Source organism: Camelus dromedarius, unplaced genomic scaffold (genome assembly GCF_036321535.1).
Source record: "Camelus dromedarius isolate mCamDro1 unplaced genomic scaffold, mCamDro1.pat HAP1_SCAFFOLD_185, whole genome shotgun sequence".
Classification (NCBI taxonomy): domain Eukaryota; kingdom Metazoa; phylum Chordata; class Mammalia; order Artiodactyla; family Camelidae; genus Camelus; species Camelus dromedarius.
The window spans coordinates 3,890,759-3,902,408 of record NW_026989816.1 but is presented as its reverse complement, the minus strand read 5'-3'; the positions used below and the strand labels follow the sequence as shown (position 1 = coordinate 3,902,408).

The following is an 11,650-nucleotide window of genomic DNA, read 5'->3' as shown; positions in this document are numbered from 1 at the left end:
ATAATATTACCTTCCCATCAGGGTGATTGTGAGGATTTAGAAAAATAGATGTGTGCTGAAGCAATAGTAAGCATTTAAAGAATCTTAACTATTAAGTTTACTTAATACATAATTAAAAAATTATTATGCAGACTTTTTAAAAATGCATAGTATTTAAATAGCCTATATGTGCTGTACAAGAGAGGAAGGCTTAATATACCTTGTATAATACATTTTTCACAGCCTTAACTAATTTTCACATTTAATCACACACACACCAAAAAGTTATTCCTTTCACAATCATGAAGACTTACTGTGAAGTAAAGGATGATGAAAGAGAGTAGAGGAGAAAATAAAATGCTTTCTCTACAAAGTGATGGCTTAAAAACTAAGAAAAACACCTTTTTAAGACTTTGGTCACCATATTCGTAGCTAATACTTAGGTATAGTTTTTCACATGCCTGTGGTTAATGTTCTAATTGTTTTCACAATTAGTAAATCATTGACTCATCACAATAGTCCTATAAATTGCTATTATTATCCCCCCATTATATGGGTGAGGAGATTGAAGCCCCTAGAAGTTAAGAAATTTGCACAAGGCCCCACAGCTAGCATCGGAGCTGGGATCCAGATGCAGGAGTGTGGCTCCAGGAGGGGCTTGTAAACACTCCATCTGCTCTCCCCTGCAGGTGCAAGCCAGCCTCCCGCTGTTACTGTAAATAACATGATGTGGTTCACCTAGTCTTGAAATTCACATTCTTTGTAGCTTTCTCTCTGGGGCAGCCATCAGGAGCAGCCAGGGACCCTGAGTACATGCTTCTGGACTATGACCAAGAAGGTAGATGGAAGGAAAACAGTTTAAAAATGGTACCTTTAATGTGCATTCTTCAGTGGGCAGAAAAATACCTGCCTAGTGAGGAACTGAAGCCTTACCAGCCACGTGCAAATTATGCTTCAGACACTCCCGTTGCCCTTGAGTCCACACAGTCAGAACTACAATGGATCAGGGACATGAATCTTGTGCAAATGCAGGGAGTAGGAGTACCTGCCATTTTAAGATCTCAAGGAGTATGAAAAGCATGTGAAGCTTTCATCAGCAGAGACCTGCAGTCACTTCCACTATTTCCCTCAGGGCATGTCCACAGCTTCACTGGTCCTATTCAGAATGAAGATGACAGCTAGCACCTGCTGACCCCTGAATCAGTGATAGGTTCTCCCTTGAAAGGAAGCATATCCCCTTCATGGGTTACAACTAGTTCATAACCTAAATAATTCTATAGATGTAGAAGGGATACTTTCATTGGTTCTGCTATCACAGACTTGTCTCCAAAAGAACATGCCACCAGTTACTCCATTTTCAGCCATTTAAAGATATACTTAACAGGCTTCCTTCTTTAGTGCAGTTTTAGGTTTACAGAAAAATTCACAGAAAGTGGAGTTCCCATATATTCCTTATGCCCTGCACACAGCTGCTCCTGCTGTCAGCATGTTACATTAGTGGATGTACTCATTCTTTTTGACATCCTTCATTCCTCCTCCCCTAAAATTTAACATGCCGGATATTCACGTCTCTTGTGGCATTTACATGCGATTTACATCACTTCTCAGGTTTATGTGAGGTTTACAGCACGTGCATGTTGTCTGTTTAAGCGTAGATTGGGGGCAAGTTTTCTGTGTAAAAATATGATCATTAGTGAGCCTTATGCTGCTGGGCTTTTGGGTTGTCAGGTCCTGTTGACCATTGCTTCAGTTATTGGGATCATTGTCTACGGACTTTCAGTGTTCATTGTATTTTCAGCAGAACTTCCCAAGAACCTGAATGGAAGAGACCCAATCCAGAAGTACCTGACTGTGCAGGTGGGCCACGCCCATCACTGCTTCCCTCATCAGTTTTAACATCATCGTGACCCTGAACGCCATATATGAGAAAGTGGCAATCAAGATGACTGAGTCTGTTAAGCTCCTTCTGCAGCTGAGGTCATTTCTACACCAGTTTTAGAACCAGGTCAAAACAGAGACTTTATCTTTTAGGCACTTCAATTCCAGTACATTACAGTATTTAGAAAACTTCAAGTGTAAACGTATTTTCTCTAGCCTATATGAGAAGTGAATTAGCTGCAGCTATGCATTAGTAAAAGGGACAAAGAAAGCTTTAGAATGTCCAAGCTCTGTGTAAATATGTCAGTGCTTAATAATAATTTCAATTACATTAGATCATGTACCCTATTGTTGAAAGTAAATAGTCTCTCTATTGCAAATAAGTGGAAGAGGGTCGTGGTTCCTGTGGCAGATTTGCTTGTGCGTTACGGAGAGGACAAGTAATCACACTGTTATGTGTCCTCCCCCCATGCTGTTCCTGTTAGTGTAGCTCCATTCTCATCAGCTGTGGCTTCTATAACAAATGTTTCTTCTCTCTGGCTTGTATCCCAGCCAGCGGCTTAGCGGCCCTAGTTAACTGCTTCCCACACACTGCATGTGGCTGGGTCGTTCTCCCAGTTGTCTGCTCAGTGGTCATCTTCTGAAAACACTAAGACCAATTCAAATTTTGAACTAGCAGGATGTTTTATGTTCCCCAAATGCTTCTAGCAAGTTGCCCCGTGTTTTGTTTGTTTTCTTCAATAGTCCTACCTTCCTGCCGTTCAGGGAGACAAGAGAATTTCACTTAGCAGGATGTGTAGAAGTAGCTTTCTTTCAACTTACACCTGACAGAGGACAGTTCTTGCCCATTGGATACTGTTGTGCTTATAAATTTTAAGGAACGGGTGACTTTGTTTTTTGCCTTGTGTGATATTGCATTCATAGTGGGAGAAACTCTTACAACAGTGTGTACAGTTGGAATTAACATAGTAGTTATTTTAAGGAATTCAAAACAGCTTATATGAAAAAAGTGTGAATTGTGTGTATATATATATATATATATATACATATTTAGCTTGTTAACTCATGTGTCCGTGGCTTTGATTATGGTCTCAAAGCTGTTCACAGTTTTACAGACTTAACTTTTCTTTATTCTAGCTGCAGAGATCCCAAGGACCAGACTGACTGTGGGAACAACCTAGCCATGAAGGTGTTCTTCTTCCAGTTTGTCAAATACTACTCCTCGTGTTTCTACATCACATTCTTTAATGGCAGATTTGTGACTTATCCTGGAGATCTGGTGTATTGGCTGTGAAAATACAGAAATGAAGACGTGTGAATACAGCTTTGTGTTCGGACAGTCTAACCTGTTTCATGTTTTCTCTTAGTTGCCCAATGAAGAGTGTCTTTACTCTCTGTTCCTTAGATTTTTTTAGGCATAAAATAATGACTTTATTTCATGTTAGAGCTATCTAAAATTTAAATGAGATTTTCTTTCTAATATTCCAGTGTGACCCAGGTGGCTGTCTCCTTGAACTGATGATGCAGCTGACAATAATCATGGGAGGACAGTCCATCTGGAATAACATACAAGAGGTGTTACTTCCGTGAGTACTAAGTCATGTGATCTTGGGGTGAGAACAGCCCACCCATCCAAGTAATTTTCCTGCATACCCATCTCTAAAACAGGGGAGACTCTCTGCTTATTAAAGCTCTCCAGATAAGATGATCCAGCCAACAGTGTAAACATACCTCCTGTTTAATAATTATGTTTAAATTCCTTCCTTTTTATGTTTAAATTAAATCCTCAAGTGCTATAGTTTCTGCTTATTAGCCCATCACTGGGGACTGACTGATCAGAGCCCGTTGAGAGATGGCCCTTTTTGGGGCCATGAACTAAGTTTTCCCACAACTTCCCGCAACTTTCTCCTCCTTTTATACATGCATTTAAAAATCCATAACAGGAATTTGTTGAGTGCCTAGTATGTGTTAGTCACTGTATTAAATGTTGTACATATATGTGTGTGTGTGTGTACAATTTAATCACCCAAACAATCCTTATTCTTATCTTCCTTTTCAAATGAAGATCCTGTGGCTTAAAGAGGGTAAATGATTTGCCCAAGTTCTCATTGCCAATAAGAGACCACTGTGGGACTCAGATGTAAGACCCTATCTCATGGAATTCATGTTCTTCTAAGAACAGAGACTCTCTTGGTGTCCTAAGGCACAGGGCTACATAATGTTTTAAGAGACACTTGTCTAAAATAATAACTACAGAGGTTTTGACTTACTGTTCTCTTCCTAAAAATGAGAAAAGCAGATGTTAGCAAAGGTCACACTGTCCTTTGGATTTTCACATAAGCCCTATCCCATATCAAAGTGGACATTCCAGTGTTATCTGCAATTTCTGAACATTTCAAGGAGCTTAGTGTATTCACTTTCTTTTGTAACAAGTATCCCCAAATGACATGGTAGTAGGAAGAAAAAAGAAATAGTCTCCACTAAACAACACAAATTTAACCTTGTAGGGTTCTTGAACGCAGGAGCCTGCTGAAGTCAAAATATTGGCACGGCTGTTTCTGAAGGCCTCAGGGGAAACTGTATCTTTGACTTTTCTGGCTTCCAGAGGCCACCTACGTCTCTTGGCCTGTGACCTCTTTTCCTTCTCTCAAGGTCAGCATGGTTGTGTGCCTCTGACTCTGATCCTGTGGTCAAATCTCCTCTCCTCTCTCCCCTCTTCTGTCTCCCTCTTCCTACTTTAATGACCCTGGTGATTACAATGGGCTCACCTCTATAATCCAGCTCGTCTCTCTTAGAGAATGCTGGTTAGCAACGTTAACCGCATCTGAAATCATAGACCCCCTTTGCAAGGGAAACTGACCTCTTCCTATTTTCTGGTGATAAGGACATAGACATATTGGGGGGGAACATTTTTCTGCCCACCACACTAAGCTTTTTAAGATAATTTCTGGCTTTGAGTTTCTGTCCTCATGAAACTGTTGATCTCTCTTCTGTCTTGCCTTCAACAAAATCATTCTGCTCCTGGCCAACCGAACTGCATTGCTCACCACTCTCTGTGGTGTCCCCCAAAACCAATTACACAAGCAATTCTTACTGTTGTTTGGAGCATGGAGGAGAAACTCAAACAACTTGAATTTTGAAATAAAAACCTCCATCATTTTAAAATCTTCCATGCCACTATAAAAAAAATTATTTTTTAACTTCATTTTTTAATTTTTAAACTATTTTAAACTTTGTAACTTTTTTTAAACTTTACTTTTTTTCTTATCATCCTTCATTGTAAGCTCCAGAAACCTGCTATTCTGCCCACCGCATCCAAGTTCCCTTTCACTGTTTCTCCTCCCTTCCCTAACTTTCCTTCACTCTCCCTTATTACCAATTTTCTGTCCATTCTCTTTATAGGGCAGTTAAATTATTTTTTCTTTCCTTCTTTCTGTTTTTGCAGAGTGAACACATTTGTGTGTCAGTGTGTCCTTCCACATTTCTTCACAATGTCTTCATCTTTCAGCTTCAGGATGGATTACTGTGGTCTGTCTCTAAACAAAGGCATTTCCCTTGTCCCCCAGCTCACCATGCCCCTCAAAAAAAAGATTCTGATCTTTGCTGTGAAATGAATCTTTTTTTTCCCTACTGTGCAGTAGACAACTCTTACCCTGAGCTCACAATCAGATTTCTCCAGAGGAGTAAAAGTAGCTCATGTACAAATAATACTACTTTTCTCTGTGAAAAGAAATAGATCAGATAGAGGAAATACTTAACTCAGATTACTCAAAAGCATTTCCTGAAGGAAATAGGTTAATTATTTAACACTAAATTTTGTTGAATCTGGTTATCAGTGAGCTATTTTTACCAATCAAGAAGGATATATTTCCTAAATTGGTACTGAGCAATTCATGTGAAATGAAACTTGCTCACATGAACTAGTTTAAAGTAAAGGATGCATTATAGTATCTGTGGTCTGTTTATACCTTCGCTTAAGTAAGCACATTGTTGTAGGTTCCAGTGAGCTGAACTTTGCCTACATGTATTTCTAATCTGGGCTAAAATATTTAGGGAAAATATTTTGAATTATGTTTCCCTTTTTTGAATACCAGAAATTCTGAATGGTAGCCAAGTTTGAGGGTGGCTTGTGTTTTCCTCACTACCTCTTCTCTTTGTATAAGGTGCCAGTTTCCTTCTTAATTTTTCATATAAAATCCTAACATACTATAGATCTATCAATTACTCTTGCTGCCCCAAAACTATACCCATCCTCAAAAATACATAGGAAGGGAAAAGAAAACTTATCAAAGTTAGTGACTATTTTCATGCTATTTAAATATGTCTAAAGGAACATAATGAAATGAATTTTACCATATCTCACCTGCCTCCACCCCCCAATCCCATGTGGGTTTGTTGAGTAGGATTCTGGGAGCAAATGAAGAAGGACAGTGATGCCGTGATCCAGGCTCTCTCTGGGGTCTCCCCAGCACTTGGATCGGCATTTGGTATAAAGTAGGTCTCAGTCCGAGCCAGCTGAGTGAGTGAGTGACTCACAGGCATCGAATGAGTAACATCAGTGAATTAACAGCATTCTTTGTAGGACTCAGAGAATAAGCTGAGTGCCCTATGGCCTTCCCAGCCTCACGTACTATTTTGATGTTGGGGTCATTTCTGGGAATGTTATTCTGTACTTGACAAAAGTCTAGTACAATTCCAGGGTTAAGTAACTTGCCCTAGGGAAATTTTATGATAAAATATTATGAAAAATGGTTAAATGCCCAACATGACATAGCACTGTCCTTTGGTGTTTAGATAATGTATGGCTGTAATTTTCTTACTTTATATGCTTTCTACATTTTCCACCGTGTGTACCCACTACTATATAGTAAGAAAATGCAAATATTTAAAAGAGAAAATCTCTCTTCTCCAGATATGATTTGGTTAGAGGATGAGTCAGATAGATATATTAAGAGAATCTTAAATACATGTGTCCATAATTCACTCTTTAAATCCAGGAACAGGAAACTCAGGAATGAAATAGATTAAGAGAATCAAAGATACTTGTATTCAAGATTAGCAAGTAGGAGTGTCCTCAAAAGAAAAGGTGATTATCTATAATTCAGGGATTAAATGTGATAATGAACGTACAAAGACAACATGAAGTAGAAAATGCCACGTGGCAAGCACTGAGTAAAGGGCAATTTACCATGATTATGCCAATATGTGTGGTCAATTCACAAGCAAATTATTGTGTAACCCCTTCTAGAGGGAGAAAGCTTCCAGCCTTGGCTGAAGAGTAGGGAGGATCCAGTGTCTGTATTTTTTAAAATGTCTACAGGTGTTTCTCATGTGCAAATTGGTATCCCTGCATGAGAACCATAAACCAACAGAAAACCCAAAAGACCGAGGACAATGATGGGTTGCCGACAGCCCAAGCTTTTCTGCCACAGAAGAGTGGTTCCAGTCAGGAAGACTGAGCAAGAGGCTCAGAGTCTTAGCTAAGGACAAGCAAGTCGGGACTTCTAATACGACCTAATGTCATCGACGGGGTAGGGCAGTTCAGCACAAGAAGCGAGCACCAGGTGAGTTAACATGGAAGTTACATCCTGGATCCAAACCGTGATGGATTTGGGTCCCGGAGGGTTAAAGCCCTGCTTCCGTTGGGCATGGACCGCATTCCACAAGAGGCTGAGACAGGAATTATGAGGCAGAGAAAAATTCCCCCAGGGGACTCCCGAGTCTGGGTGCCTGGAAGGGTGATGGACGAGCGCGGTCCCAGCTCCACCCGCACCGCAGGGCTCCGAGTGGCTGTGGAGCTGTGCGCTCCCGGCCGGACCTCAGACCTGACTGCAGTGCTCCGGGCTGCAGCCTGGGGAGCGGCGTCAGGAGCAGGCTGTCCCCGTCATTCTCGTAGGTGCTGCAGTGACCCCCACCCCGGTGGCCACGGCGTTCCCAAGCCAAGGGTCTAAGTGACTTCAACCTTATTTACAGGTGACCACAGCTGGTTAGCCTGTGCTGCTCAAAAAGAAGATCCCATATGGGGTTTTGATGTGTTAGGGGGTTTGCTAATACCTGGCCTGCTTTGAATCGTTTCATCTTGACAGCAGCCTGGGCAGTCGAAGTTTCACCTCCCAATTTTATTTCAACATTTTTTGTTGAAAGTATAGTTGGTGTAAAATATTGTGTTAATTCTTGGTATACAGCATAGTGATTCACATATACATACATACATATATATATATATATATATATATATATATATATATATTCCTTGTCATATACTTTTCCACTATAGGCTATTAAAAGTTATTGAATGTAGTTCCCTGTGCTATACAGTAGGATCTTGTTTGAAACAAAAATTACTAAACAAAGTAACAAAGGAAGCAGACTAAACCTATCCATGTATACGGCACAGTTGAGTTTATCTCAGAATTTAAATGTGGTTTTGAGCTCCAGGATCTCTTTATCAACTTATCATATGTAAAGTGCCTGTGGAACACTTCTCAGAAAAATGTTTAAAAATCATAAGATTTAGAGAATAAAGAAGGAAGATAATTATACTGAAAAGCAGGTATCAAAATATAGAAATGGGCATTTGTGATACAGTAATATCTGAATTATTGGAAGGACGTGTTGAATAAGAGGATCCAGTGGTGGGTCTACTGACCGCAACATTCTGCCACAGCAGTGAGTGTAAATCAACTTCTGAGATCTGCAACAATTGCATTTTGAATGTAAATAAAGTTAAATAACAAATAAGCCATGAAGTGTGGATTCAGATTCAGGGGTATCTCGAGTCCATATCCCCACCCCCTCACAGAGCTCCCTGCTCTTCCCCTAATGTCATTGAAAGAATTGGGGAAAGTTTGTGAAGCGAAGGGCATGTTCCATTGCAAAGAATTCTCGTAGCAACCCTGGGAGCATGGCCAGGGAAAGGTTAACGCTGAGATCAGAGGCAGTGGGAAACCTAGCAGGGGCAGCTCTTTACAAGTCACATCATATACTCTGTGTGTGTCCACGTGTGTGTGCATACAGACGTGTGGGCATGTATGATGTATACACCTGCCTTTCGTGTGAAGCCGCCTCACTGTCCAAATTTGAAATCCATCCAAACGTGCAGTGCAGTCAGCCGAAGCTCCGCCAGATGCTAAGTTGTCTGTTGTTGCTCTGTCTCTTCTGCTGAACTCCACGAGTAAACCACGCGCCAGCTGTTGCTTTCAGGAAAAACAGCTCTGTAGTCTACAGGTCCATGCCTTGTTTCACTGCCAACTCCAAATTCCTTTCATGACAAATTGCCATTTGAAAAAGGGGGAAGCATTCAGTTGTCCCACAAGCCTCTGAGTGAGGAAAAAATTTAACCTTAGAGACATCTCTGTGGGACAACATCCAGAAGGGTGCAGAGCACTGGGCTGCGAGTCGAGGCTGTTTCTTTCAAGCTCTGCACTGAATTTGAGGTGGCATGTCACTTCTTTGGCCCTTGATTTGTTCAGCTTAAATTAGGGTCTTGGACCTGTTCGATCCAACGTTAGAGTATCACTTTTCTGTTCAGTGTTCCTCCATTGTTCCACAATTCCTTCAGAGGGAAAAATGCCCACATCCTCACGGCAGCCTCTAAGGCTCCACCCCCCAAAACCACCACTTATTTCCTATTCACTCTGGCCCACACCAGCCTCCATGCTGTCTGTCCAGCGTGAGGGACCTCAAGGACTGTGATCACTGTTCCCTCTGCCCACCCCTTTGCCTCCGTCTTTGCCTTATTCAAAGGTCACTTGCCCCATCCACACTCCTCCCTACCACACATTCCTCGCCCTCCTTTATTTTCCTCTGCAGCACTTATCACCAGCTCACCGACCCTTTATTTCTTTTTTACTTATTTTCTCTGACAATTTACAGACTGAAAATGCCATGGTGGATAATAGCAGAGAAATGGGGGAAAAAACAAATGAGGGTAGGTATCTTCTAAAAGCTAAAGTGCCCACCTGAAAAGGAGGTAGGAGATAAAGTAGTAGTAGTCGTTACAATTTTGGTAAACCCAAGGTACGTAGTCAGGACTAGTTTTCACAATACTTGAGGGTAGGGAGGCAGCAATAAAAAGAAATTTATCCTGAGAACAAGAAATTAAATTCTTGGGAAGATGATGTGTTCAGCTTGAAATGTCAGTAATACTTTTATGACCTTGGTCTGATAATATCTTGCCTTATAATTTGATCTGTTTGACAGCTGGGTCATGAATCTAATGATGCCACAGTTTCGGGAGCAGAACAGACCACCCCACGATGGGAATGGGACAACCATCTGTATCCAACGGGCAAACTGGGGTTATTTTATGAATACCCTGAAATGAGTAAGTCATCAGTGGGGATTTCTGTGCTGTCGGTTATACTAGAATATGCTTTGGGTCTCAGAAGCATCGGTTACCGAGCCAAACAAAGACCTAGCATACCGAAACGGAGCCCGCTTTTCTCAATTAGATGCAATTATGCAGTCAGGCTTTCAAATAGGTTGCCTGTGTATATCTTTGTCAATATTTATGTTGTACAAAGCTGAAGGTTTACTGCCATGGAATAAAATGGAATACTCATTCAGGAAATTCTCCATCATTGATTCTCAGATCCTTCTGGTCATGTCGTCTAAGGATGAAATCAGAACCGTTACTAGATGTGACTCAGCACGGGCTGCAGCCCGTGTGGCACAGCTGTTGGCTGATATCCTTCTAAACAGAGTCATGTGAGCCTGCCAACCTGTGCAGAAAGCCCGCAAGAGCATCCTGCCTCATGGCAGCAAGGGTCACAGGGTCACCCCTTCCACACCTCACACCTGCCTTTGACATTTTTCCTATTTCTTCTGGCCGATGGTTTCAGCCTGGTTCCTTGAGTGACCTCATGGCACATCACTGGCTTGAATTCAGGATGAATTTGCTGATCTGGAGTATTGGTAGAACACAGATCCCCTCCTTCTCCAATGTCTTTGTCCATTTCTGTACATTTGCTTGGCCTTTGTTTCTCTTTGTTTGAACTTGGTTTTGAGCTCTCGGTTGCCTTTAAATTGTTGCATCTCAAAATAGATTTCCATAGGAAACTTCATCTTTTCTATTATGCATGGCGCACTTTTATCTACTAGAAGGCTGATGATGTGCACGTTTTGTATCTGAGACCTTTGAGCTCACCACTGCCTTGAATTACTTTTTTTTTTTAAGCTTAGGAGACAGGAAAGTATTTTTGTCAATAGGCTTTGCATTTATGCATGCGGGTTCATGTCTGCAAGACACCCCATTGGGCTTCCTGTTTATAAGTCTACAGAAAGAGGGAGTTTTCTTTTTCCTAAATTACATGCTATATATATAATAATTGCTTTTAAAATATATAATATACATAGAAACGCATCTGATTCCCTAGGTGAATGAAAGGTCATTTTGTGGCATCTTCAGTCAGCTATGCTTTGTGGCCTGGTGTCTGATTTGAGTTTCATCTTTGCTTTTGTTGTGCTTAGTGACCAGGTTCGATTAAGGGTGCAGCTCCTGTCCCTGGTGTAGAAATTATGTTCGTTTTTTTTTTGCTTATTTTCAAAAGGACTTTAATCCAATGACCTGTTATTCCAAAATGAGTCATAATTGTAAATATTTCTTATTGGGGCTATTATCAGCATTAATAATAACAACAACATTCTGAGGGCAGCATATCATTTAGTATTTTAACACACACGAAAAAAGCCTTGGAAAATAGTTATTGTTCTAGTTAAGTCAAATAAAGGTCATTGAAACGAAAAGTTGTACGCTTTTGGGAGAAATTGATAGGACTTTTACAACTTTATA

The 11,650-nt window shown here is 40.8% G+C and overlaps 1 long non-coding RNA gene across 1 annotated transcript; it reads left to right on the top strand.

Annotated features, from left to right (window-relative positions):
- Window positions 1–2,965: 2,965 nt before the first annotated feature.
- Window positions 2,966–10,274, top strand: LOC135320834 (uncharacterized). Its single transcript, XR_010380182.1, has 3 exons — window positions 2,966–3,443; window positions 7,178–7,421; window positions 10,060–10,274. It is a non-coding gene; the product is annotated as an uncharacterized LOC135320834 (long non-coding RNA).
- Window positions 10,275–11,650: the final 1,376 nt, after the last annotated feature.